Here is a 27,398-nt window from a genome sequence, read left to right on the forward strand (position 1 = left end):
CTCCTTCCCTGACGAGCTTAACAGCTTTTATGCTAGTTTTGACAGGGACAACCAGGAGGTGGCTATCAAGGCTGTGCTCAATACAGACCACCAGCCCCTCACACTCTCCTCCATCGACATGTGTGCTGCACTGAGCAGGATCAACGCACGTAAGGCTGTTGGCCCTGATGGCACTGAACATTTGAACATTTGCATTACACTGTTACTTTTTTTACTACTGTATTATCCTACAGTATATTCATATTCATATATTTTTATATAGTTATCTTGCTCATAGTTCTTATATCAGACAATACCTGTTAATACTGTGCTATCCAATATATATTTCTTACTGTACATATCTTATTTATTTACATTCCACTTTAAATACGCACAATACTCTGCACTTTTACTGCCTTTTTTTTTGCACTTCTGGTTAGATGCTAAACTGCATTTCGGTGTATAAGTACTTGTACTTTTTAAAGACAATAAAGTTGAATCTAATCTAATCTAATCTATTTGCATAATGATGTAGAATGTAGAAAAAAGTTAATTTAGGTGAACTCAAAGAAAATCAGTGATTAAGGGTGTTGTAACATGCTCCACTTTATCTTCGGAGGCTGCCGTTGCTTAGGTTACCGACTTTGAGGAGGTGATCCCAGACTGACACAAACCGTTTCCAAGCGGGAAGGTAGGGCCACAGGGACCTGGGGAAGAGGATCACGACCTGCTTGAGGTGGAACATTTTCCCAACGGAGGTAATGAACTTTTTGGTTTCCTCAGGCAAAACCTCGGTCAAGCAGCCCATACGTGTCTCAAACAACACTGAACAGATACCTACATTAAAAAAAATGTAAATAAAAGGAATATAAAGTCATTATGAATATTATGAATAGATTTGCAGGTTTTCCACTAGATTTCCATGAGCCAACTAAGTGGCTAAAATTGACTTTAAAAATCCACTGACTAACAAAAAACAAAAATGTAAAACATATCCTCCTTGGTGGAAAATGCTGATAAAAGGGTCAAGGACAACTGCAGTGAGATTGTTTGCACTGTCAACTCCCAGGCTGGCATAGAATTGTTAATAAATAATAAAGATATAAACCATCTAGAAAGGTTGAAGAGAAGAAGTTGGATGCTTTATCATCTTAACTCGTAGCCGTCATTCATTGAAATCATTACTTTTCAGGGTTTTTTCAGTGGGAGTGGGAGTGGCTTTCCTTGAGGAAATGATTGACAGATCGACAGTGTTTGGGTATCAACATCCACGGGTTCAGGATACTGCGGGTCCGCTGCCAGTTGGCCCCAATCCTAAAAAGAGGAGGATAATAAGTGGAAATGAGGCTCCAGTTCCAGTTTGGGGCAGATCTGTTCATGTACAATGAATTTAAAATGTGCATGCCCTAAAAAGTAAACCCAATCTTTTCTATGATATCTCATTGTGGAGGTCACTAGATTGCACACAAAGATTAATTCTGGAGAGGAAGTCCGTTATGGTACAAGGCTTCAAATCACGAAAAATGGCCGCTCAATTCATAATGGTAGACATTCTCTTGGGCGTAGGCAAATTACCCCAAGAGGTTTTCTTGCAGATCTGGGCATGAGCCAAACAACATTTATCTGAAAAATGTTTTCTGTCATTTTAGGTAGTTCTTGTCACACTGATGCATGTTCAAGTGCATATTTTTCCAGTTTGGTTTTACTTAGTTATTTGATGTTGTAAAAATAGAGGGAAGCGTCATGATTGACAGCTGCGACTGACTCGCTATTGCCTGTGCACATACACACTCCTGATCAAAATCTTAAGACCAGTTAAAAAATTGCATGAATTTGCATTTTGCACTGTTGGATCTTAGGTAGGTTCTAAGTAGAGCTTCAAAATGCAAAAAGAAGAAATGGGAACAAGAGACCAAAAGTTGTGAGCAGGCAATTTATTGAAAACAACAATTTAACTCAAATAGGCTGTTCATCAGCTGATCAAAAGTTTAAGACTACAGCCTTTAAAAGCCAAAATCTGTGCAAAAATTTGGATTCCATGTCATTTCCTGTCAAGTAATCACACTGTGAAGATCTCTTGATGGCAAAGGCCAAAAAGCTCACCGTCTTTGAACGTGGTAGGATTGTTGAACTGCATAAACAAGGCCTCTCACAACGTGCCATCGCTGCTGAGGTTGGACGCAGTAAGACAGTCAGGACAACGCTCCAATTCACAATGCCCGTCTGACCAAGACTTTTTTCCAGGAGAATAACATTACTCTTTTGGACCATCCTGCGTGTGAACATTTGGGGATGGATGGCAAGGGAAGTTTACAAAAATGGACTTCAGTTCTAGACAGTGGATGCCGCTCATGAAGCCATCTTCACCACTTGGCGCAACATTCGCACTAGCCTTTTGGAAACACTTGCATCAAGCATGCCAAAACGAATTTTTGAAGTGATCAACAATAATGGTGGAGCTACTCATTACTGAGTCAGTTTTTGACACTTTCATTTCTGTTTTAGGAGTTTATTTTTTATTTTTTAGCTGTGGTCTTAAACTTTTGATCAGCTGATGAACAGCCTACTTCAGTTAAATTGTTACTAAATTGTTAGTTAAACTTGAACTCGCCTCCGGCGATTGGACAAGCGTGTTTGTTGATCCAGGATTTGAGAAGGAATAATTAGACACTTATACATGAAGTTCTGGAAATTGAACATTTATTGTATTCACTGAAATACTTACAGAGAGTCTCTGGGGTTCTGCCGGACACGTCACCAGGTTCACTGGATCATGTCGAGAAGATTCCCCGTTCAATCCTAAGTCCACAGTATATATAATCAGACACAGGGTGGGCACAGAGGCGGTTCTTTTTCTTTGAAGGAATTCATCTGGCCAGTTATTGGCCAGATGTATACTGTTTCCTCAAAGTGCAGTTTTTTGCAAGCACATCACTTTCAACTGACCAGGTGTCCCACCACTGTGGCCTTGGCAAACAGGGAGCCTGCCACAGTGGAGAGACCCAGCAGATAATACTTTTCCGGAGGATTTCATATCTTTTTCTCACCATATTTCATGAAGCACCTTATTGTATTAGTTCTGGCACGTCCTCTCTCTTTTCTGAGCATCCGTGCTTTCATTATTTCAAATCTCAAGATGAATTTCCATCACACACTTTTCTCCGAATTGTATTTTGGGTCAGATTGACATTCAGGTTGACACCTGCTCTTTCTGTGGTCATGCTCTGGGCCTGACCCTGCGTCTGAGTCAAAAAGATTATACATCATTCTAACTAAAAGTAACTGTTGTAGCATTATTGATTATATGGATTATACAGCTAATATTTGTTCACAGGATATAGGTAAAATATAATCACAAGATACAGAAAAAACATAGATATCTCAACAATCCCTCTGTTGACATGTGTTAATCACATGTCACTAAAATCAGGGTAAGGCTCCCAGCATTTCATCGGGTTATTGCATGAAGTATTAAGTTTAGGGGTTCTAACGATTGTTAGGGCTCCTGTGAGAGATATTGTGTCGGGAAAGTCAAAACCGTGTCCTGTAAGGGTCCATACATCACCATTTGGGGCTATGTGACTAATCATAATTGAGCATCAACTTATTGGGGAAGTCCGAAAGCAGGGGTCAGAACGACTGAGGGGACAGTCTGTAACGCAAGAGCAAAGGCATGGTCAATATCTGGTAAGTTGTCACCATCTGGGCAGAAATCATAAGAAACGCAGTCCCTCATCTCCTCAGAGTGAGCTAGCAGGGGCAGTTGTAATGCACGTTCAGTGTCATTCTTTTGTATCGCAGAGTCTATGACACGGATGCACAGGGCTCGAATGCAGGGAACACAACAACATCTGCAGATGGCGAACAGGGCTATGAACACTGCGACAGATAGTATGAAGGCCGAGACCAGTTTAGACCATTTGCCAAAGAAGTTAGACATAAAATCATCCCATGGTTTCACGCCAGAGTGTTCCTTCATTTCCACAGAGAGTGAACGCAGTCCATGGAGTGCTTTAGATAAGGTACCGTCTGGGGCTGTGTTGTTAGGGATGAACGTACAACATTGTGCACCTATCATAGCACATACACCCCCTCTCTCTGCTAAAAGGAAATCAACTGCTACACGATTTTGAAATGACATCAAGGAGGTGGCAGACAGCTGTTCGTGTACCGCTGATACTGCGTCTCTGGTGAAATTGGACAAGCGTTGGATGTTATAGTGGAGATAGTTGATTCGGTCGACATTTTTGATGGGAGTAACTGGGAACATAGCACTGATGATAGGCATGCTCTCAAATCCTGCTGCAATGTTATCTGCCAGTTTATACTCATCTGGGACCCCCCGGGGAATTCCTATAGCATCCATATACACCGGACTACTGGAAAAAGCATCAACTGATCTGCGTGCCCTAGGGTGTAAGTCGGCTGCTTGGGATAACGCGGCTTGAACTTCATTGGATGCTTGAATTACAGAGATTGGTGATACAAAGGAAACCAACGCGCATGTGCCGAACCAATTCGGAGGAAGCCAGCCGAACACTTTCTTCCCTCCGCAATACCACCAGACATCAGAGCGGGCCACAGTAAGAGACAGTGCTGTGGTGTTGCTGGTGAGATTGAGCATGGTGTGACAGTGAGTAGGGTTAAGGTGTCCCATTAAACGTGCTGGGTGGCTTTCCTTGGAGCGGGTTATACAGGTGAAATTAACCCCTTTGTCTAGTCGATTACTGAAGAATGGTGGTGTGGCATTTAGTGGGGTCATGGGATACCAGTCGTCATACTGTTTGCATCTGGGTGAGGGAACATGTTTCCCCATTATGTTCAATAGACAGTGTATGTCAAGAGTGCCTTCAGATACATGTTCTGTGGTACCTATACTGGTGTATTCGAATGGTGTGGGAACCATATGCAACACAGGTCGGGGGCCGGAACACACAACACAATCAGAAAAAGGGGAAGATCTAGCAGCTTCCTGGGCTAGCAACAGCCAAGTATTGGACATGTGATACCCTGTCTCTGAACCAAGAACGTTATCATAGGTCAGATCATCTGTGACGAAGGCCAGGACACCGCTTCCTTGGGGCACGGGTTCAATGAAAGGTGAGAAAGAGGTCGTGTTAGAGGGAGTGGACACATCTGGCCAAGTCTGTTCTATCATGAGTTCCACTGAGGGATAACCTTTGACGTAAGCCGTTAGGGACAGATAGAGGGAGGAGTACTTTTCCCCGCGACACTTCCAACTTGAGCAAGTTTGTTGTGTGATTTGGGAGATGTTTTGTTTTGTTAGATCGACTGTAAGTAACAGATATGATCCCCCCTCCTCTTGGGGTTGGATCACTCCCCGAGCTAGTCCCACCAGGTTTTTTATTTTTTTACAAAACCAGGCCGAAGGCCTTGGCTCCCAGTCTGTGCCAGAATATGCGACCGTGTAATCCCATCCTTTCATTGAGACTGGATTTACATAATATTGTGCGTATCTGTAAGTGGGACAATCGAAATGCCGACACACGTCTATTTGAAATGTGATGCGTGCATTACCTTCTACCGTAAGACATATGGGTTCATTCTTAGATGTGGTGCCGGGTCTAGATCAGGTTTTTACCTTTGGTGCGGTGGAGCCAGAGCGCTTGCTCCGAGAGTGATGTTCTGGTTTGTGATATTGCCGAGTAGGATTGGTCAGGAAAGGGGTGGTGGGGGTGATATGAGAGGCGGCAGTTGGAGTCGTGGGGGACGTGGTGGAGCTTGAGTTTAGTTTCTTTTCGAACCATAGCAGAGGAAATACAATCACTAAAGTGATAATGGTCAAAAACAGTACTATCCCCCTAAACCCACATAACCCAGGGTGTCTGAAAGGATGCCAAGGTCTTTGTCTTGGTTCCATTTTTCCTTATATTTTATTAAAACACATGCAGAGAAAATTAAACAGAAGAAACAAAATTAAACTTAACACTATCGATTCTGTTAAATGATTTAAAATGAATACAAAAATTTAACACAAAAGGTAAAAATAAAACTAATACTGTGGACTCTGTTAAATGATTAAAATGAATAGTAAAATAGGAAATCAAAGTTAAAACTCCGGCGTCGGTTCACAGGTCCCGCCGAGAAGATCTTTATCAGTGTATGAGAGGAGGTGTGGTGTAGCTCTGAGAGGTTACTAGCACTTCAGGCTGTATCAGTTATAGTGTGTCCCAAGGTCTGTGTGCGTACTTGGGAAACTGGAGCGCTTTATCAGTGTGTGAGAGGGGGTGTGGTGTAGCTCTGAGAGGTTACTAGCACTTCAGGCTGTATCAGTAGTGTGCCTGGGGGAAGTGGCAGAGACCCAGCAGAACGCATCAGCACATCAAAACGCATCAAACAGCCGGCGTCTGTAAGATTTTATAACAGTAGGTCTTGGTTCTTCCTCATCGAAAGTGCGCATGTGTAGTCCCTCCTCTTGGCATTTGGAATAAGGAAGTGAACAGGAGACACTCTCAAGGCCTTGACACAGCTGATGCCATGAGGGCCAAACTGTTGTTGGAGAAAAGGTATTATTGTGTTCCTGCTATATCGGCTAAAATGTTCTGTTTGTACAGAAATTCGAAACAACTAAGCCAAAACAACGAAACAGAACTGTGACCCACATACATTCTAATTTCAAGATGACACAGTAGGAAGGAAAAGGTTATTTAGTTATGATTTGTATAAAGGCCTAATATCTGGCTCAAACTGGTCATGCTTCCACCCCCCCTTTAGTTGCAAATAGTTTCAGTCAGACCCCCACTATATAGAATTATTCAACCCTAACAATCCCTCTTTTCACACCATTTAATGGTGTGAACCACTTACTGGGGAGTTCATGTACCCCTCAACCGTCATCCCATCCAGTGCAAACCCGTCCTCATACATCATCATCATCGTCGCATCGTCATCTCCATCGTCCTCAGCTTCCTCAGCTTCAGCTCCACAGCATCCTTCATCAGAGCCGTGGCGATCTATTCAGCAATTTCAGAGTCTACATCCTTGTTGTGTCATGGTGCGTAGAGGTGGAGAGGGCACTGGTCACCCAGCCACCAGGGGCAGTTTGGAAAAAAAAAAAAAAATTATTTTAAGAACTTCCTATAGCAGTGCACACACATAACCCTCTCCTGCCAGTAGCAGATCCAGGGCCATTCGTTTATATGTGACCACACAGGGTACAGGAGCAAGCTGTTCAGATATCAGCTTCTGTCAGATCTGCTCCAGGAACAAAATTGTCAAGAATTGTCAGTGAGGCTTTTTTAATTTTAAGAGTCAGTGATCTGGATCTCAGCCTTGTAAAGATCCTTTCGTGGAATTGATACTCGCCTACAGGCCAGGTGTTTAAGCTTGCACTGTACAAGCCAGGCGCAGGGCGTAGTCGGTCAGGGTGGAGGAGGTGGAGTTGACACCGGATGGGAGGGGGTTGTGGAGACATGGAGCCCAGATCCCAGAGATTGAAAGGAAAACAAACTGAAAAGTGATTAATATGCTGCAGTGCGTAACTGAGTTTACAGTAAATTATATAAGCTTATATTTGAAAAGGAAAATAAACAAATAATCAAAACAAGACATACAGGTAGACCCATCTTTTTTGGTCAACAATTTCTTTACAATTTTGAGGAGTAATAGCCAAATAAGTGGACATTCAAAAATAAAAGATTCAAAAAGTGGCAGAAAAGCGACAGAAATCTTTGGCATTTCATGAAATATTAAATGATTAACAAGCTGAATTTCAATAAGCAGCAAATTTAACAGCATTTGAGTATTTGTGTTCAAACCATTTTCCAAAAGTCATCGACTGCTTCATTACATCATAATTCAGAAGCTTTGACGTCAAACTGCCCTGTGGTAAAACAGGCATCACATACAAAGGACAAATGTGTGAGACAGCTGAAACAAAACAAAACAAAATTAATAAAAGTCATTCTGTCACAATTTCCTTTATGATAAAATAAAAACAAAAAGTAGAGCTTAACAACGTCTTTCAAATTAGGAGCATTGGATGTTAAGATAATTAGTAAAACAAAACACACAAAAAGAAATTCCCTTCTTCTGGTTCTTTAAAGGTTAAAGTGTTGCAAAGTAATTAAAATATAATTATTGATATGGTATTCAATGAAGTGTGTAAACAAGGGGGCTTGTACTATGGTTTGTGCTTTTCATTTAAGATGAAACACGCTATGAGTTAAAGTGTTTTAGACATCTGTCCCTTTAATTGGATTAAGATTTATTCTTCTTTCAATGGTGAAACATATTTATTTTTAGGTCGCAAGAGTCTAACAATAATTACATGGAGGGTGAATCAAACTCCTATTTTAAAGGCCAACTGTAAATAGATTAAACATGTCTTGATTATTTAATCTTAAATGGATGATTTGAATGTGGAATTAAAGCAACTTCAGGTGAAACCAAAAAATTGCTCATATAGAAAGCACATGAATGATTTTCAGCTCTAAGAAATACAAGTAAACAGAACAGCATTTCAACAAACAAAGAGTAGAGATAGATTTCCCCTTCTCATCAAACCTGAACAGAGCAAAGCAAGATCAGCTCTGTCTAGCTTCAGGGGGCTCATTGCATCAGAGAAACAAGTTCTGCATACTAAAAACTAAAAACAATTATCATCTTCATTGTCACAAAACCATAGTTGAGGGTGACACTTTTGTAAAGATGTAAAATGGCTAAAAAATAATAAAAAACAGAGAAAGAAAAGTCCCCCCCCCCCAAAAAAAAAAAAATAAAATAATTAATGTGATTTGGTTAATCACTCATCCTTGAAGTTATATTACGAATCAAATAATAAATTGTCTGTAAATAAAAGTATTAAACTGGTGTCTCCTATTATCCCTGCTGTGTCAGTTAAAAAATGAGAATAAGCTATTTAATGATTGGATTTTATGCAATAATTTGGAGGCCAAAACCTTTTCTCCTTTTCTTTGATGGATATATTGGAAAAATCCAAAAATAACGAATTGGTACCAAAAAGTGTAATTTTAACAATTTCTTTTGGAGTTTTTTACTTCTGAATGAAGCAATAGTAAAAACAAACAAACAAACAGACAAACAAACATCCAAGCCTCCTTATGGTCTCAACGCCAGTTGCAACCTGTAAGGATTCTGGCCTTTCCCAGATGGCTTTCCGACTCCCAAACACTCTTATCTCCCTCCTTTCATCCTGTGCACTTACAAAAACGTTCTATTCCCACTTCTCTTCCCCTATTTTCTTTACCACTCAAGTTTTACATTCTATTATCCATCTCAGAGCAAGATATTACTGAATTGAAACATCTCACTCCTATAGATCTTTCTTATTCCTAAACATAGCTTTATCTTTCTCGTCATTAGTTCATCTCTCAAACCTTCAGTCAACATTCTTTTACTTTCTTTGGCAAGTCCTTTACACGTTTACTCTCACATCCATACATACAACATACATCAAATGGCAGGCGTATAGCCTCTAGTCTAGTTTTTTGCATTATTTCTGTCTCTCCTCTGTCAGTCAGTCGGTTTTCTCTCAGTCTCAGTCAGTTTTTTCTGTGTCTCAGTCAGTCGTTTCCCTCTCTGTCTCAGTCAGCAAGCTGACCTTGACTCTTTTTCCTCTCCTCCTCTCTCGTTTTCACAGACACACTTTTTCATTCACACTAGTTCTTTCAGAAAGAACTCCCTATATTATATAATCAATATTAATTTATAATTATTATATTAGTAATTCTTTCCCTTTTAGTACCGACAGCCTATGTGTTATTGGGGGAATTGTGTTTTTTTTTTTTTTTTTTTTTAAATGACTGGGATCAACCATCCCTGTTTAATCCACCTGTGTAATTTTCTCTGTTCCTCTTTTCTGGCTTTGTCACGATCCACAGAGTGTTCTATGGCTTTTAAAATGACCGCCTCTATTTTATTACGGCAGGTCGACATTTTATTTTCTTTCAAAAGGGCCAAATGAATCACCTCCTGGAATGTTGCATTAGTAGTCGTCATTTTGTTTGTTTCTTTAACTACTTTTTTCACAATTTTTATCAAATACTGTTGGCAGAACTTAGATGTGGAGGACGCATTGCCATGTATACTTGGTCAGAACAGGAAGCTTCTACTACAGAAATAGTTTCAGTAGCGCCTGTTCTCTGGGTGTTTAACACAACCAAAATACACACTTTTCCACAATCTATTAATATTCTGCCAATATCTATTCCAACCCTCAATAGCCTTTCAGAACTGTGACTCAAAACACTCTTTGTGTTCGTAATTACCTTGATTTCACAGGAAACCACCCCACACTTTTCCCCTTTAATCCCAGACTAGGAAATCCCTGATTCCCTTTTTCACTTCATATCTGACTCCGGACACAGATATGAGTGTGGCCCCTGGCCATAGGATCCCAAATCCTTTAAATTATAGTGCGTGCTCCATGCACCACTTTATCAGTGTTCCATACACTTCTCAATGTGGCTCCTGGCCATAGGATCCCAAATCCTTTAAATTATAGTGCGTGCTCCATGCACCACTTTATCAGTGTTCCGTACACTTCTCAGTGTGGCCCCTGGCCATAGGATCCCAAATCCTTTCAATAAATGTAAATGGTTTCAAACCATAGGGTCCCAGACCCTTACAATTTCCTTCACTCCACTCTTAATATACTTACATCTCGTATTTCTCTTTGCTCACAGTTAATTTAGTTATTTTTTCCAATCACAGCCGTTTTAGTTATAAAAAGGTCGCTGCTCACCTGTTTTATGTTGACCGCGGTCTTTCACTGTGAACAACGAGATCCTCGAGATGTCCTCTTATCGTCAATACGATCTGTCCTTTTTTCCTTCACTGGATCACGTCAGGGTCACCAATTTTGTCGTCGCCAGGCTTTTAAACTTGAACTCGCCTCCGGCGATTGGACAAGCGTGTTTGTTGATCCAGGATTTGAGAAGGAATAATTAGACACTTATACATGAAGTTCTGGAAATTGAACATTTATTGTATTCACTGAAATACTTACAGAGAGTCTCTGGGGTTCTGCCGGACACGTCACCAGGTTCACTGGATCATGTCGAGAAGATTCCCCGTTCAATCCTAAGTCCACAGTATATATAATCAGACACAGGGTGGGCACAGAGGCGGTTCTTTTTCTTTGAAGGAATTCATCTGGCCAGTTATTGGCCAGATGTATACTGTTTCCTCAAAGTGCAGTTTTTTGCAAGCACATCACTTTCAACTGACCAGGTGTCCCACCACTGTGGCCTTGGCAAACAGGGAGCCTGCCACAGTGGAGAGACCCAGCAGATAATACTTTTCCGGAGGATTTCATATCTTTTTCTCACCATATTTCATGAAGCACCTTATTGTATTAGTTCTGGCACGTCCTCTCTCTTTTCTGAGCATCCGTGCTTTCATTATTTCAAATCTCAAGATGAATTTCCATCACACACTTTTCTCCGAATTGTATTTTGGGTCAGATTGACATTCAGGTTGACACCTGCTCTTTCTGTGGTCATGCTCTGGGCCTGACCCTGCGTCTGAGTCAAAAAGATTATACATCATTCTAACTAAAAGTAACTGTTGTAGCATTATTGATTATATGGATTATACAGCTAATATTTGTTCACAGGATATAGGTAAAATATAATCACAAGATACAGAAAAAACATAGATATCTCAACAACCAACAGTTTCCCACAAAGGGACTCACAAGTGCACTAAAATGGCCCGACCGGTTACAGAGAAACTCACAACACAACACACAAAGAGAGACTGTGACTTTATTGTCCGACGGGGGGGGGGTGATGAAGAGGTGTGTTTGCTGCGTACATTGTGTTGTTAGGGGAAAGCTAAGTAACGCTATGTATGTTGTACAGGGGACGAGCACGCAGTTACTTCATGCAGACACTGTTTGTTTCCACAACTGCAGGTATGTGAGTTTATGTATGTCCTGTTGTATTATTTTCTTAATATCCAACACGTACGTTAGATTGTCTAATTTATGTAAAGTGTATTTTATTTACGTTATTTTAATTTATTTGTTAATTATTTTATTTAGTTTTAGTAATAATTAATGTGTATATTGTCATTGAGTGGTGTTCTCTTTGCCTTGGACTCCCTTGGGAAGGCGACGAGCACGCAGTAACTTCATGCAGACTCTCTTTGTTTCCACAACTGCAGGTGGAAGAAAAAGTCTGAAAATCATAGTTATCTGTTAAGATGTTGATGGACAGACAATAAATTGTAAAGACGTTGGATTTGAAGTTTTCTTTACCTGAGCGAGTGTGTTCATGGGATTTTCATTGTGTTGCTGCTGTCTGAGTGGCGTGGGTCCTTGGGTAGCTTCAGTCTGCTCACTGACGTCATAGAAGGTAGGCTAGTTTCCCTGCTCCCATCTCTTTTTTTTTCAATAGGCACGTGCTCGGGTCATTTTCACCCGACGTTAGTGATAGAGGGTAAAATATTTGTTGAATATAATATAAGTTGTAAATTATGCAGGGAGACTGTACCTTCACCGGACATGTGAAGTTCCAAGCTTGGGAATATTTCTTTAACGACCAGTGTTGGGCAAGTTACTGAAAATTAGTAATTAGTTACAGTTACTAGTTACTTCTTCTAAAAGTAATTGAATTACTTCACCAGTTACTGTATATCAAAAGTAATTAGTTACTAGGGAAAGTAACTTTTAAGTTACTTTTATGTCTGCTTTTTAAATGTAATGAATATGAAGTACTGAACAGTTAAACACAATAAACATATTTTTTGTAATCAACAGGGCAACAGGCCTTCAAATAAAGCAGTAGTACAAAAATCCCTTTTAATACTTAACTTAATACAAAATAACTGTCTCAGTCATTTAACAGTGTTTTTTTTTACCACATTAGGCCCAATGAAATAAAAGTGAGGAGAAGCTTCTCAAACTTATGATCTGAGAGCCTATTTCCTCTTTGGAGAGAGAATCAGGCTCACCTTGCGTACCTGCCTGTAGCTCTCACGGAGTGGACAGATTTAATACACACGCCAACGCTGTCAGTGTTTCCCCTAGGTTTACAGCTTTTTTTGGGTGGGGGGGCTGCGGAAGCTCTCTGTCCGCTGGTGGGAGTGTTTTAGAGCCTTTTTATATGGTCTCCCCCATGATACCTTTTTTCGTTTTCTGAGATGTTATATCAGGGAATATAAAAGAAGAGTACTTCAAATTGCCATGTATTGTTGTACATCAATATATTTTTATGAGAGGTATTTTTTATCAGGTGTTTTATATGAGGTATAATGTACCCGACATTAGTGATGATGTTACTAATTGTCAATAGTGTTCTAGGGTTAAAGAAAAAAAACATTCACAAGGCAGAAGTGAAGACACTACATTTCCACATCAAATAGTTGTTGGTTGTTTAAAATCTTGTGTGTTAGCTTTTAAAGCCAAGAAACTGATCATTACTAATTCTTGGATGTCCACCTGACCCACTGCAAGCACCTTTATAAATGAAAAGCTTGGGGGAGTGATGCACACCATGTACTGTCAGACAATGCAAACATTTTTAAGATTGTAAAAAGGCTATTTGACAATGGAGCTTTAGTGATTTTTCAATCTATTAAGCTTTAGGTCGCATCTACAGTCCTACTGGACACAGACCCTTCTAAAAAAAAATGCATTGTTGAGCTCAACATAGTTGTGTTATTCTCTAAATGTTTTCTTATGATGCAGAATCATTTTCTGATAAGTTTTAAATTGTCTCTCTAGACCCGATATTCAGTGAACATTTTTGGGAAAAGTGTCGTTGGACTTGTCCTCTGACTGGCCTGAGAGACAAAGGTAAAGCTAAGAGAGGTACACTCACTCGGTCAGGGGTCCATAGGCCTGGTTCCTCATCTCTCGGTACAACCTCAAGACGGGCATGTCGGTCCGGATCGGATGTTTCCCATCCTGCCTCAAAACCTGCTCTATCAGGTCCGCCTGAGAAACGTTCACCAGGGTCAGAGGGCCTAACTCCGACTTCCACAGCGGACCGTAGATTTTGCGGTGCTCAATCTTTGAGCAAATTGTATGAGTTAATAAATCGTTTTTTGATGGATAGAGTGTCTTCAATTAATATTTTACTTTTTGTGTGTGTTTGTGACGCTGAGTGAAAGTTTGAATGTTTATTATTTGTGTAACAGCGTCTCAATCACTCTGCTGTCTTTTTCTCTTGGATAAGTCCAACAAAGCTGAGCATTAACACCAAATGTTGTATGAAACCTGTCCATTCTTGTGCCTTGGGGCTGGACAGGTAGATCAGGTTCTACCTTAAACTACTACTTATTTACTTCCCTTCATTTACTTTTCTTTTTTCAATAAACCTCCCATCAAGTAGCCTGAAGGAGTTTATAGGCTCTCATCAGCAGGCACAGCTGTCATCACATTGTTTCCAGTTGCCGAAGCCTTAATGTCCCTTGCAATTATTTCATAAATATCTCAAACAATCTCAAAAGAAATACAGGTTTCCAAGCACCAATTAAAAAAGCTCTGGGGGAGTCCGATGGGTAGAATGGTTGAGGATTATTTACTAAATTTAATTTTATTATAGATGTAAAGACAGTTTTTTTAAATGTATATTTATTTTTACAGCGTACTTGTACTGTGATAGAGTCTGGGTGTGTGTCAGTAGTAGGACATTCAAAACCTGAAACACCGAAGTATGTGAGAGTATCAACAGTGCCTCATTATTCCCACCCACCTTAGATGAGCTAAGGCCCGCCAATACCCTGCCGCTGATTGGCTGCAACTCAAGAACTTCCTCGGTTGGGTTAACGCACGGAGACTGATGTCTGGTTAGCGTTACAGCCAGGGTAGGTTCAGAGCCCAACAGGGCTAGGGATCAAAGTGAGTCAGTGTGTTTGAGAAATGTTTAATTAAAATAGATTATATTACATATTATTATCATCTAGCAATGACTTATTAGTCTTTCATGATTTACATGTTAGTTTTGTAGCTTCTATTGTCCAGGTCTTGATACAGGTGAAAATGAAAAGCAGCAGCAGGCTGTCAACCACATGAGTGTTCATGTAAGACACGTATCAGTACTCATCTGCATCTGTGAAGTCGTCTGGAAGTATCCCTTCACAAAAAGCCAGTACAGGTTGGTCAATAGATTGGGTCACTGCTCGTCCATCGCTTTCAGTTGGTTAGGGGCCCACGGAGCTGCTACTGCGGCTGGTGGGGGAGGCGGAACTAGACACATATCGTCGGTGGGAGTCCGGTCCCAGGCCTGTATATAAATATACATATATATTTGCTATTATGTGTATTTGATCCTTTTTTGGACATTGCTATTAAATTGTGCGTTGGTGTAATTTTATCAGTTGCCTTTGACTTAAGGTTTTGTTTTATTTATACCATTTGTCATCCTTTTGAGGGACTTTGTTCCAGATGTTTTGAATATATATATATATGCCCACAATCAGCTGATTAGAAAAACAGAGAACTGTGAATAAATAAGAAAGATGACGTTCCTGATAGATATAATACTGAGCTTCATTAGTGTTTCCTTTTTGATAGGCAAATTTTATTTGTAACCTTTTAACATTGTTTCACTTGTTTCCAGTCTTGATGCTAAGCTAAGCTAAGCTAAACGACAATACATCAAACAGATTTTAAAAAGATCATTTGAAAATTTGAATTAAATTGAATTTACGTTCAAGTCTGTGTTCAACCCCCTGTCTCCCTCCAGCCGCCATCACTGCAGTGTGATCTTCGCCGATGCTGCAACGCTGAAGTCCCACATCCAGAGCGCTCACTGTGAGACTTTTATCGTATAGGCTGAGCAGCTGAGATGTCGATGATGGTGAAGTTGAAGGAAAGATTCCGCGGACCCAGAACTAGCTTGTATAGTAATTTTTTATACAAAGAAGTTCACAGATCAGGACAGGCACAATGGTATACCCGGAGACATTCCCAACCAAATGCAGAAGCCTGAATTTGCAGGAGTCAAGCCCACATTATATAGAGAGGTTGCGACCCAAGGCAAAACAACGTCCCAAATCCCGTGATTAAGCAGGACGTGACTGCATGTATCTCAGCATATATGTAAATGAAATGGTGTATTCATAAAGACATGCCTCATGCTTAAAGACGAAGACCCATGTTCTATACCAGGGGTTGGCAAACTTTTTGACTTGCGGGCCACAATGGGTTCTATAATTTGACAGAGGGGCCGGGCCAGGACCGGATGGATGGAGTGTTTTTGTGAACTAATATAAATGACATGGAAAAATCATTACATGACATGATTTGGCCTTTAACAAGTAGCAAAGCATAGCCTGACATTGTCATACTCACAATTCTAGTCAGAATGTGAGTCTGATACCGCTCCATTGGGCTGTGATTATGGGGCGTGTTTCAACCGAACCAGGAAATAAAATTCCTCTTCGCTCAATTGGATAGACCTACAAACAATCAGAGCAACGTAGTATGTGACGTATGTAAAGTGACGCATAGTTGTTGTCAACAGAACTCAACTGCACGCACGCTGGAAGAAGTAGAAGAAGATCAGTAAAAACGATTTTTGCCGGGGATGTACAAATTATTTAAGGATACACGGAGAGCTTACCAACACGATTAGCATTTTTGAGAGAAGCAGTTAATGTAACAGCCCCCCCCCCCCACACTCCCCCCGAACATAACGCAGAGTTTCTCTACTGATGGCACACGGCTCTTTATTGTTCACGTCATCGTAGCCGTAAATACACCGTAAAACTGGAATGACATTAGGTATACGATATTTTAATCCATAAAACCAAACACAAACGTTAAAATACAATAAACAAACATATTACCACGAGACAAGTCTGATGCGTTAACGTGACAGCGACTCTCGTTCCGCGCTACCTGCAGCAAAGTAAATGGGACCAGCTTGCTTACCTCGTTCCGCTGGCGAGGGGTGTTAAACTATAGTTTTTGAGAAATGCCGCACAGCCGGCGTCCGGTCGTTGTTCCTGCTCCTATCCTGTACGGCAGGTATCTTATTGCACTGGTCCGCAAGCGAGGGATCTGGTGCGTCTATTAACATTGTCCGCTCCTTAAGCTGCAGGTATTTATGCGAGGGGAGTCGCTACGTGTAAAACCAAATAAGCCCAACACAAAATAACAGAATAAAACAGTATGCAGAAAGGGGCAGGTGTAGCAGTCAGTTACAGTAAAGGTGAATGCACGTACGAACAAGTTCTCCGTTTAGGATTACAGCGCCACAACACATCAAACAAATCGTATCGCATTTGTCGGTCCTGTAAGAACTTAATAACACGGTTGGAGCGCGACATTCCCGTGTCCCATCTTCTTCGCGACCATCGGGGCCAGCTGATTGATTAAACTTTTTCCGAATCCCATAGAAAGGACGGCAAAAACATCTTTTCGATCTACAAATGCCTTGATCGCGTTTCTCTGTTCCTCTTTCAAAATTAATGCTCTGTCGATGTCTCCTAAAACAGACTCGATGGCAGCATCTACACATCTCAGCTCTCCAGCGGCAGGCATGTTTGTGGAAAACAAAGTCAACCCAAGCGCTCTTTGATAACGTAGTTGATTACGTTAGCGTTGATCATCTACCAATCATCGTATAAAGCCCGCCCTGACAATCTGATTGGTCCGGTCGATTTCGAACCGGGCATAATTTCTCCCCAACGGAGCGACTCCAGACCGAACTTCCCGACCTCAAATGTTGTGGCCGGGGCTAAATTCGTCTGCCATCCAGGGTAAGCAAAGCATTTACTGCAAGGCAATTTAACAAAACCCGCCTTCGGAGAAAGGCTTGCTAGCCTTTGCTATTTCGAATGCCACCAAAAAACTTGCCTTGGTATTTGACTCTTGAATCGCAGTTTGTCGAAAAAGCCGTAGCCGTTCTTGCGTTGACTGCTTGCTAGTGTAGTTAGCATGCTTCTTAGCAAAGTGACGGCTGATGTTGTACTCCTTGAAAACTGCAACAGTTTCTCGGCATATCAGGTACACAGCCTTCGATTTGACTTCAGTGAAAAAGTATTTTGTTGTCCAATCAATGTTAAACACTCGCCAGTCATTGTCCACTTTTCGTTTCCATGATCCGCTCATTTAACAGAAGGGCTCACAGGGCAAAGTGAAAAAGTGAAGGGAGATCATGTGCCCTTTCCTGCCCTATACACCACACTCCCGGTCAAATTTAATTTAGCTGACGCTTTTATCCAAAGCAACTTACAATAAGTGCATTCAACCCCGAGGGTACAAACCCAGAACAACAAGAAGCAAGAAAGTACAATTTCTTCAAAAATGAAGTAAAACTACAAAGTGCTATAAGTAAGTGCCATTTAAGTGCTACTAAATTGTGAGTTTCAAAACAATTTAATATTTTTTTTAAATATTTGAACATGTTCGGCGGGCCGGATTAAAAAGCCCAAAGTGCAGTATACGGCCCGCGGGCCGTACTTTGCCAATATCTGTTCTATACTCATCCATTAACAGGTCCGAAATCATTCCCTAGGGGGAGAGAATTACATGGAGGGATTTCTGAGAATCTGAAGATGAGGGCCGCATGCTTAAACATGTGATTCTTGTTTATACCTATATTAAAGGAATCTATTTAGCTGAATATACCACACCTTCTACAAATATGCTCTCTGCCCTACGGCCTTCAAGACTGTGCCTGGCACACATTCCCACGCACATATACAGCATCCAGGAGCAGCCTTTTACTGACACTATCCATCATCGGCACTACTGATCATTCAGGTGTTAAGGAGCAGGTGCCCTGTGTGGTTTCGTCTCTTGTTGTGCCTCAAGCCTAAAGCTGCATTACCATCTGCAATTAACCATTTTACACTGAGCTGAACCGTATATTTCAATGCATTAAGTTATATTTTCATATCCTGATCTGAAATAATTTTATAATCAAAAGTTTCTAAAACATTAGGTACAGCTGAAGGTTTAATGTCTTCATGTGAAACACAACACTCATCAACAGCTGGGACTTATTTCAGTTTCCTAATAATAATATTAACCGACGAGCCCTTTTATTCCAATGTCACATCATCGCTCTTCCTTCCACACTGACACATTTCCCTGTAACCCAATACCCATGTCCAATTCCTTTCCCTCAGGAAAACCTTCCTCGCTGCTTCGTCAGTAGCAGGATTTGTTGTAGTTAGACATGGTAGCTTAACTGGAGCTTGTTTTACGTCGGCAGAAGCCAGCATTATGTTCCTGGGTCATCCCTCTGTCTCTCTGTCTGTCTGTCTGCTTGTCCATCCCTTCGTCCATTTGTTCCACATGATATCTCAAGAATGAAATGACACAAATTTTACACAAACTTTCACCTCAGCTCAAGGGTAAATGATTAGAATTTGGTGGTCAAATGTCAAAGGTCAAGGTCCCTGTGACCTCAAACAATTTCCTTTTACCCTATAAACATGTTTTCTTAAGAACACACGTTACAGCTAGGAATCGCTTAACACTTCTTTCACTATGTAGGTACCAATTGAGTCTTGTAATGTGCAGTAAATTCATATTACACTTTTGTGTGTATTTTTCAGGTTGATCTACAAGTGCTCCATGTGTGACACTCTGTTCACTCAGCAGTCCCTGCTCTGCGCACACTTCAACCAGCGTGTTGTCAATCATAAAGTCTCAGTGTTCAAATGCCCTGACTGCTCCTTGCACTATGCACAGAAACAGCTCATGTTGGACCATATCAAAGTAAGATTGAAGAATTGTTATTTCATGCATGTTAATGAGTTTAATATTGACTTATGTTCCTAACATCATCATTACGTCTGCAGCAGAACATCATGCAAAATTATACGATTTCTATTTAAATTTTCTAGAAATGTTTTGCACACCAGCATTAATGATATAAACTCAGAAATATGATTCAATCTGCATTTGTGGATCATTCATCCAGGCCATTCATGGAACCCTGAAGACCATCGAGGTTCCACCAAACTTGGGCATCAACCTTCCTCTCAGCATCAAGCCCGCCAATTATAATATAACAGCATTAACACCAACAGCCCCGGCAATAACAACAAAAAGATGGAGGAAGTGTTAATCGTCAAGACAAGGGAGAAAAGAAACCTTCACGTTCGCCCCAAAAGAAAAGCAACAGTAAATCCTCAGCAGGTCTCAAGAGCCCTCCAAGCTCAAGATACACATGTGGGGACTGCAGTACTCTCTTCAGTTCCAGGGAGGTATTTGTGGCTCATATGAGGCATGAACATGGAAAGGTGAATGTCTGACTTCTCTCTTATAGCCAATTTTTTTTTTATCACATCATGTTTTTGAAATACCCGCTCAGCAAGTGAGTTCAAAATGGAGAAGATTCTCTGCATACTGCTAGCATAGAAAGACAGAAAAAATGATCGTGTTTGGAATGGGTAACCAGATAGATAGATGGTGTTCATGAAGCATTTCTTTAGGTTACCTTAATCAGTCTCATGCTCACATTGTAGATCTTGAAGAAGCATCCATGTCGACAGTGTGACAAGTTCTTCAGCTCCTCCCACAGTCTCGGTCGACACAACCGTCTCAAACACAGGGGGCTGCGGAAAGTCTACACATGCCCGTGAGTACACACACTCTTTCATCAGGCCTCAGTGAATACAATTGCAAATCCATGCAGGGTCCAAATAATTGTTGTGTTTAACTGTTTGAGTCGCACTCTTGTATGTAAAGGAGTTCCTGTTGCTCGACAACACAACAGTAGCCAATGATGACAAATCTGCAGCAACCAAACCCAAAAGGCTCCTGATGTGTAGTCGATTAAAGCAGAAAATTATTAATTTCTATGTTGCCCCTTGATTCTTCTTGTCTTCAAATTCCTATGTCTATTTAGTCGAGACGAAACACTGGGCACTGCTCATCCTTGACGATCACAAATCTTGTAACATACAGGATTTGTTGTACCCTGCCTCTGACGGCTTTAGTTTTATGCATTGAGAGCTTTCATTGTTTAGCGTTAGGAAGAATATCAAGTTAGGCCAATCAGAAATTCAAAAGGCTGCAGTAAACCCTAACCCTAACCCTAACCCAACGGCTAGTTTGGCAAACCCCAATAAAGGCAAGTAAAGTGACCAGCATGAACAGCAGAGGCCGGCATAAACCTTTTAAGTAACAACGCGAATAAAATTGTGAACCTGAGGATGAGCATAAAATGTCAAATTTTCAGCTTACTGGAGTTAAAATTGATGTTTCTCTCTGCTTTGCTAGTCACTGTCCAGCTCTCAGTCAGCCCTTCACTAAAAGAGTGCTGTTGGATCAGCACATTCAGATGATGCATGGCATCAAAGAACCAGAGGGGAAGACCGTCCGCTCTGAGAATGTGGAGGAATTACCTGACAAGGAAACGGTACTGTGGCACAAATTTTAAGACATGCAACTTAATCAGAGGGAAGTTCTCCTTTTGATCAATACCCTACAAGTGAATTTTATGATTCTCCCGTCCTAGCCTAACCTACTATCTTGATCACCTCTACAGACCCCCAGCCCAAAGAGGAAGCCAGGGGAGGATGAGGGATCGCCAGGTTTGAGCTCCAGGGGATCAGACTCACAGCTTCTGAAAAGGCCCAAAGTGAACATCCCCAAAGTTCACAAGTGTGTGGTTTGTGGCTTCACCTCAGATGACATCGCCGCTTTCCAAAAACACATTCCCCAGCACAAGCTGGTGGCTCATCCTACCACTGTCAGGAGTGCGATCTGTGCTACACCTCCAACCGATCACTGTCCCGACATCTCTTCATCGTTCATCGACTGAAGGAGCCGCACGGCCTCGCCCGATGCAACGGACGGACCAGGGGTGATGATGAGAGTCAGAGGGAGAACAAGCTGGACGTTACGGACGAGAACAATGATGGGAAACCCAACACCAAATGCAAAGTGTGCAGGAAGAAGTTTGAAACTGAGGGAAACCTAACCACTCACATGACACATGGAATGGCCTTTATCAAGCCTTTATCAAGCCTTTATCAAGTCTAAGAGAGTGCAGCTGAGAAGTGAAAATAACTAATTTTTTAACATTGCAAACAACATACAATACATTGGTGATTATGATGTACATAATGTACACAATATACTCACAAAAATATGTAATAAATGTTGAAGTCAGTGTCTTTAAGTAAACAGAACAAGATACTTTATAGGCCTTGAATAGACCTTTTTATAGAGGAGCTTTTTATTTTAAACAGTTTCCATGGTGATCCAAAATCTTAATGCTGCTAATGTCCATTGAATGTCTGCAAGAATAAATGTTCTACTTGGAGATGTTACGGTTTGTGGAAGGAGATGGACCCAGGATGCAGAGGTAACAAACAAAAAGGTATTTAATATAAAAAGAGTCTTTAAACAAGACAAAAACAAACAGGAACACTAACACAAGTAACTCTGGCGTCAAGGCGCACTGAGAACAAGGAAGCTGGTCGAGACAGCAGGAATGAACAAACAAACCTTATCTGACCCGTGTGGAAACGGGTAGAAAACAACGAGTACAAACCGACAGGGGACAAAGGGAAACACAGAGGCTTAAATACAGAGGAAAGGAAGGGGCAATTACGCACAGGTGAAACACATGAGGATTGGGCACGACAATCAACCACAGGAAGTAAAGACTGAAACCACACACAAGGGACAGATACTACAAAATAAAACAGGAAACAGAAAATACACTGATGAGACTGAAACTTAACAAACTAAAAAGACAGGACATCACAGTAGCCCCCCCCCCCCCCCCCCCCCCAAGGACCGGATTCAAGACGGTCCAACGGGTGGGAGGAGGGGGGAACCGGAGGAGGGAATCCGGGAGGTGCCCAGGGTCTCAGGCCGACGGCACCGCGGCCGCTCAGGAACCTGGCACAATGTCTCAGGTGGATGGCTCAGAGGCCGGACAGGGACAGAGCACGGGAGCTCCTCAGGAGGGCGGCGCCTTGGCCGCTCCGGGACAGAGTTCTGAGGCTCGGGAGGACGGCGCTGTGGCCGCTCGGGGACAGAGTTCTGAAGCTCGGGAGGGCGGCACCGAGGCCGCTCAAAGGCAGAGAGCAAGAGCTCCGGCCTCAACCCCGGACGTGGGGCAAGAACGAGGATCTCCGACGCCGAAACACAGGGGACGTCAGCCGAGAGCCTCCGGCGCGGAGCAGGCACTGGAGCAGGGACTGGAGCTGGGTGCGGAGCTGGCACCGCAAGGATCATCGACGCCGAAACACAGGGGACGTCAGCCGAGAGCCTCCGGCGCGGAGCAAGCACTGGAGTAGGGACTGGAGCTGGGTGCGGAGCTGGCATCGCGAGGATCTCCGACGCCGAAACACAGGGGACGTCAGCCGAGAGCCTCCGGCGCGGAGCAGGCACTGGAGCAGGGACTGGAGCAGGGACTGGAGCTGGGTGCGGAGCTGGCACTGCGAGGATCTCCGACGCCGAAAAACAGGGGACGTCAGCCGAGAGCCTCCGGCGCGGAGCAGGCACTGGAGCAGGGACTGGAGCAGGGACTGGAGCAGGGACTGGAGCAGGGACTGGAGCTGGCACCGCGAGGATCTCCGACGCCGAAACACAGGGGACGTCAGCCGAGAGCCTCCGGCGCGGAGCAGGCACTGGAGCAGGGACTGGAGCTGGGTGCGGAGCAGACGCCGCTGTGAGGACCACTGACGTCGGAGAACGAGTGACGTCAGCCGAGAGCCTCCGGCGCGGAGCAGGCACTGGAGCAGGGGCTGGAGCTGGGTGCGGAGCAGACGCCGCTGTGAGGACCACTGACGTCGGAGAACGAGTGACATCAGCTGAGGGCCTCCGGCGCGGAGCAGGGACTGGAGCAGGTGCTGGAGCAGGCACTGGAGCAGGGGCTGGAGCCCGAGCTGAAGCAGACGCCGCTGTGAGGACCACTGACGTCGAAGAATGAGACACATCAGCTGGGGGCCTCCGGCGCGGAGCAGGGGACTGCGACCCAGTCGGGACTGGAGGTGGCTGGTGCCTGAGAGCATGCTGCTAGAGGGATTGGCTTCTGCTGTGGATCCCCCCTCTCCAACGTCCGCAACCCGCCAGAGGAAACCCCTTGAGGTTGCGGGGTCCCCAAAAGACCCCTCCGCTTCCAGCGTACAGGACTACGGCAGGAGGGCGGTGCCTGCGAGCTGGCCTTAGAGATGCGGGGGCACTGCTCCGACCTCTGCCACCAACCGCAGACCTCTGCTGCAGGCTGCGGGGTCCACCAAAAGCCAGGCGGGTTCCATAAAACGGGTTAGAGGATGGGACTGCATGGCTAAGCAGCTTCTTCAACCTCTCCTGCACCTCCGGAAGGTATGGCACGGTGTGGCTCACCCAAGGGCGATCTTTAAGCCAGGCCTCCACCACCAAGATCTCCCTCAGGGTCTCCGCAGGGTCTGAGGATCCATCCTCCAGCTCGTACACCAAAAACTCAAAATAATAAACTTTTCTAAAAAATAAATTATCCTCTGCTGGGTCCATAGTTTGGTCGGTTTGTTCTGTTACGGTTTGTGGAAGGAGATGGACCCAGGATGCAGAGGTAACAAACAAAAAGGTATTTAATATAAAAAGAGTCTTTAAACAAGACAAAAACAAACAGGAACACTAACACAAGTAACTCTGGCATCAAGGCGCACGCAGAACAAGGAACGAGGAAGCTGGTCGAGACAGCAGGAACGAACAAACGAACCTTATCTGACCCGTGTGGAAACGGGTAGAAAACAACGAGTACAAACCGACAGGGGACAAAGGGAAACACAGAGGCTTAAATACAGAGGAAAGGAAGGGGCAATTACGCACAGGTGAAACACATGAGGATTGGGCACGACAATCAACCACAGGAAGTAAAGACCGAACCACACACAAGGGACAGGAAACAGAAAATACACTGATGAGACTGAAACTTAACAAACTAAAATGACAGGACATCACAGGAGATTTAGGTTCCTCAGAGGATTTCGAGCCGAGGTCCTCAATTCGATCCGACTATACCTTGAATAAATTGTTTGTTTTTTTTAAACTAACCATTTAGTAGCACTTAAATGGCACTTACTTATAGCACTTTGTAGTTTTGCTTTATTTTGAAGAAATTGTACTTTCTTAATTCTTGTCGTCCTGGGTCTGTACCCTCGGGGTTGAATGCACTTATTGTAAGTCGCTTTGGATAAAGGCGTCAGCTAAATTAAATGTAATTGTAACTTAATTTCAACTTTGTTTATTTTCCCGGATTACACATTTTTCTCTCTGAGCCTTTTCCTGGCAAAACAGAGGTCCTGGTCTCCTTCTAAAGCACCTTGAAGTGAAACTCAATCTCTCCCTTAGATTGGAGCTGCAATTACATGGAACATTAAAAATCTTAGGACAATTATTCAAAGATGAATCCTACCTTCAGCTGCACCCCCATACCACCAAGTGTCAATAAATGTCAAGTTATTATCTTTTATATATCAAACACACAAAGTTGTTATTTGTGTCAATAAATGAGGAAAACTGACAGAGGGTGATCTGATGTCGACTGCACATAATTAGGGATGCGACGATATATCGGCCGAACATCGGTAGCGGCCGATATTCGCCTCGTTTACTGATATCGGCTTATCGGTAATAAACTTGACTTTCACCGATATCATTGGCCGAAATTCATATTTGTGGTAAAACCGCTGGGCACGTGCCGCGGCTGGGGGAGCAGTCGCTCCGTCGCCCTCCTCTCCGCGCCGCCGGAGGCTCAGTGTGCGGCACCGGGAGGTCCTCATCCGGTGGCACCTCACGGCGCCGGCGCGGAAGGCGGGGAGGGGACTGGGTACGCGGTCAGCGGCGGCCACTCTGGACGCGTGTCGGGCCCTTCTCGCGGATCACCTCAGCTAAGGCGACCGCTAGGGGAACCCTCCGGCTGGTGCCTAGCAGCTGACTGAGAACTGGTGCGGACCAGGGGAATCCGACTGTTTAATTAAAACAGCATCGCGAAGGGCCACGGTGGGTGTTGACGCGATGTGATTTCTGCCCGACACTCAAAACAGGTAAAACTGAGGAGGGCTTGTTAAGTTATCTTGGCTCACGCAGTGTAACTTGGCGTAAAAAGTATGAGCGTAGCGTCTGTTTAAGTACTTTATTCTCATGTGCATCAGCTCTATTCATCCGTCTCATTCACAGGTAACAAGGGAATTGACAACATACGTTATACACACAGAAGCCGTAACACATCTAATAAACGGGCAATACTGCTACCGTAAATCAATGAGAAGAGCGTTCTCTATAATGATACTTTAACAGGGCTGTTTTAGACAGGGTAAAAAGGTGCTGTTTTAAATTATCCTTGTGGTATTTTGACCAAAATATGTTACAGACATTTCATTAAGATCCCAAGGAACCATTTCAACTTGCGGTAAAATGGGCCTAATATGTACGACATACGAGATTGTTTCATAAATCTGATTCAATTTGTGCTCATTAAAAGATAAGAGTGATGAATAGTGCTTTTTAAATAATTATTTAATTATTTTTCTGGCACAAAAGGGTGAATGAATAACAACAAAAAGAAAATAAACAAATATCGGTATCGGTATCGGCTATCGGCCAGATTGTTATTTTAAATATCGGTATCGGCCAAGAATTTCCATATCGGTGCATCCCTACACATAATACATCAGCTCTTCTCATCTGCTGCTGCCGCTGTGGGGAAGTTTGCCTTTGCCATAGGAAAAAAGGGTGTGTCCCTTCCTACAGTATTTAAACTCTCCTCTACTAAGATTTATATTCAGTCCTGAAAATGGCTCTGGGTTTTTTGGTGTTCTTTCTGTTTGCAGTGTCTAGTTTAGAGCTGGAAACCACAGAGGCATTGAACGTGACAAAAAAATGTGAGGAGGACACCACCACTTTCCTCTGGGAACTAACCCAGGAGAGACCACTGGAATATGATGTCCACAGTAAGTGATGCTGCCTTTTTAAAGAAATGTATTAATTATGAAAATAGACAATGTGAGATTTCTGATAGTTTGAGACAATAGATTTAAATTCACATCAAAAGAAAAGTTGCCCACTGGTTTTCTTAGATTACAAAAATATATGCAGTCCTACAAAACTGTAAAATGATGAGGCCAGTTGTTATAGAATCTTAATTATTGTAGTTAGATAGACGTGTAATTTTATTTACTTCTTGACTATCTAATATTTATTTTTTAATAATGTTTTGCCTATTCTTTTTAAGACACTTTTAGATGCATTTTTATACGTGAAATGGGTTCTGAAAACAGAGTTATTCAATTACTCTTCCTTATTATTATTTTGTTGGTTATTATTATTATTGACATTTTTATCATGAAATGAAACTGAATTTAATTAATAACTGTTCATGTTTGTGATTTTATATAAGTTTGAAAGATTTACTCTGTTAAGATCAAAGTTTGAATTCACTGGATCTGGATGTATTTTTAGATCTGTTATTTTAAATATCGGTATCGGCCAAGAATTTCCATATCGGTGCATCCCTACACATAAT

The 27,398-nt window shown here is 42.5% G+C and overlaps 1 pseudogene; it reads right to left on the reverse strand.

Annotated features, from left to right (window-relative positions):
* Positions 1–586: 586 nt before the first annotated feature.
* Positions 587–14,991, reverse strand: LOC128425218 (sterol 26-hydroxylase, mitochondrial-like; annotated as a pseudogene).
* Between the last annotated feature and the right edge of the window lie 12,407 nt (positions 14,992–27,398).

The sequence above is a fragment of the Pleuronectes platessa genome, chromosome 19 (genome assembly GCF_947347685.1).
Source record: "Pleuronectes platessa chromosome 19, fPlePla1.1, whole genome shotgun sequence".
Taxonomy (NCBI): domain Eukaryota; kingdom Metazoa; phylum Chordata; class Actinopteri; order Pleuronectiformes; family Pleuronectidae; genus Pleuronectes; species Pleuronectes platessa.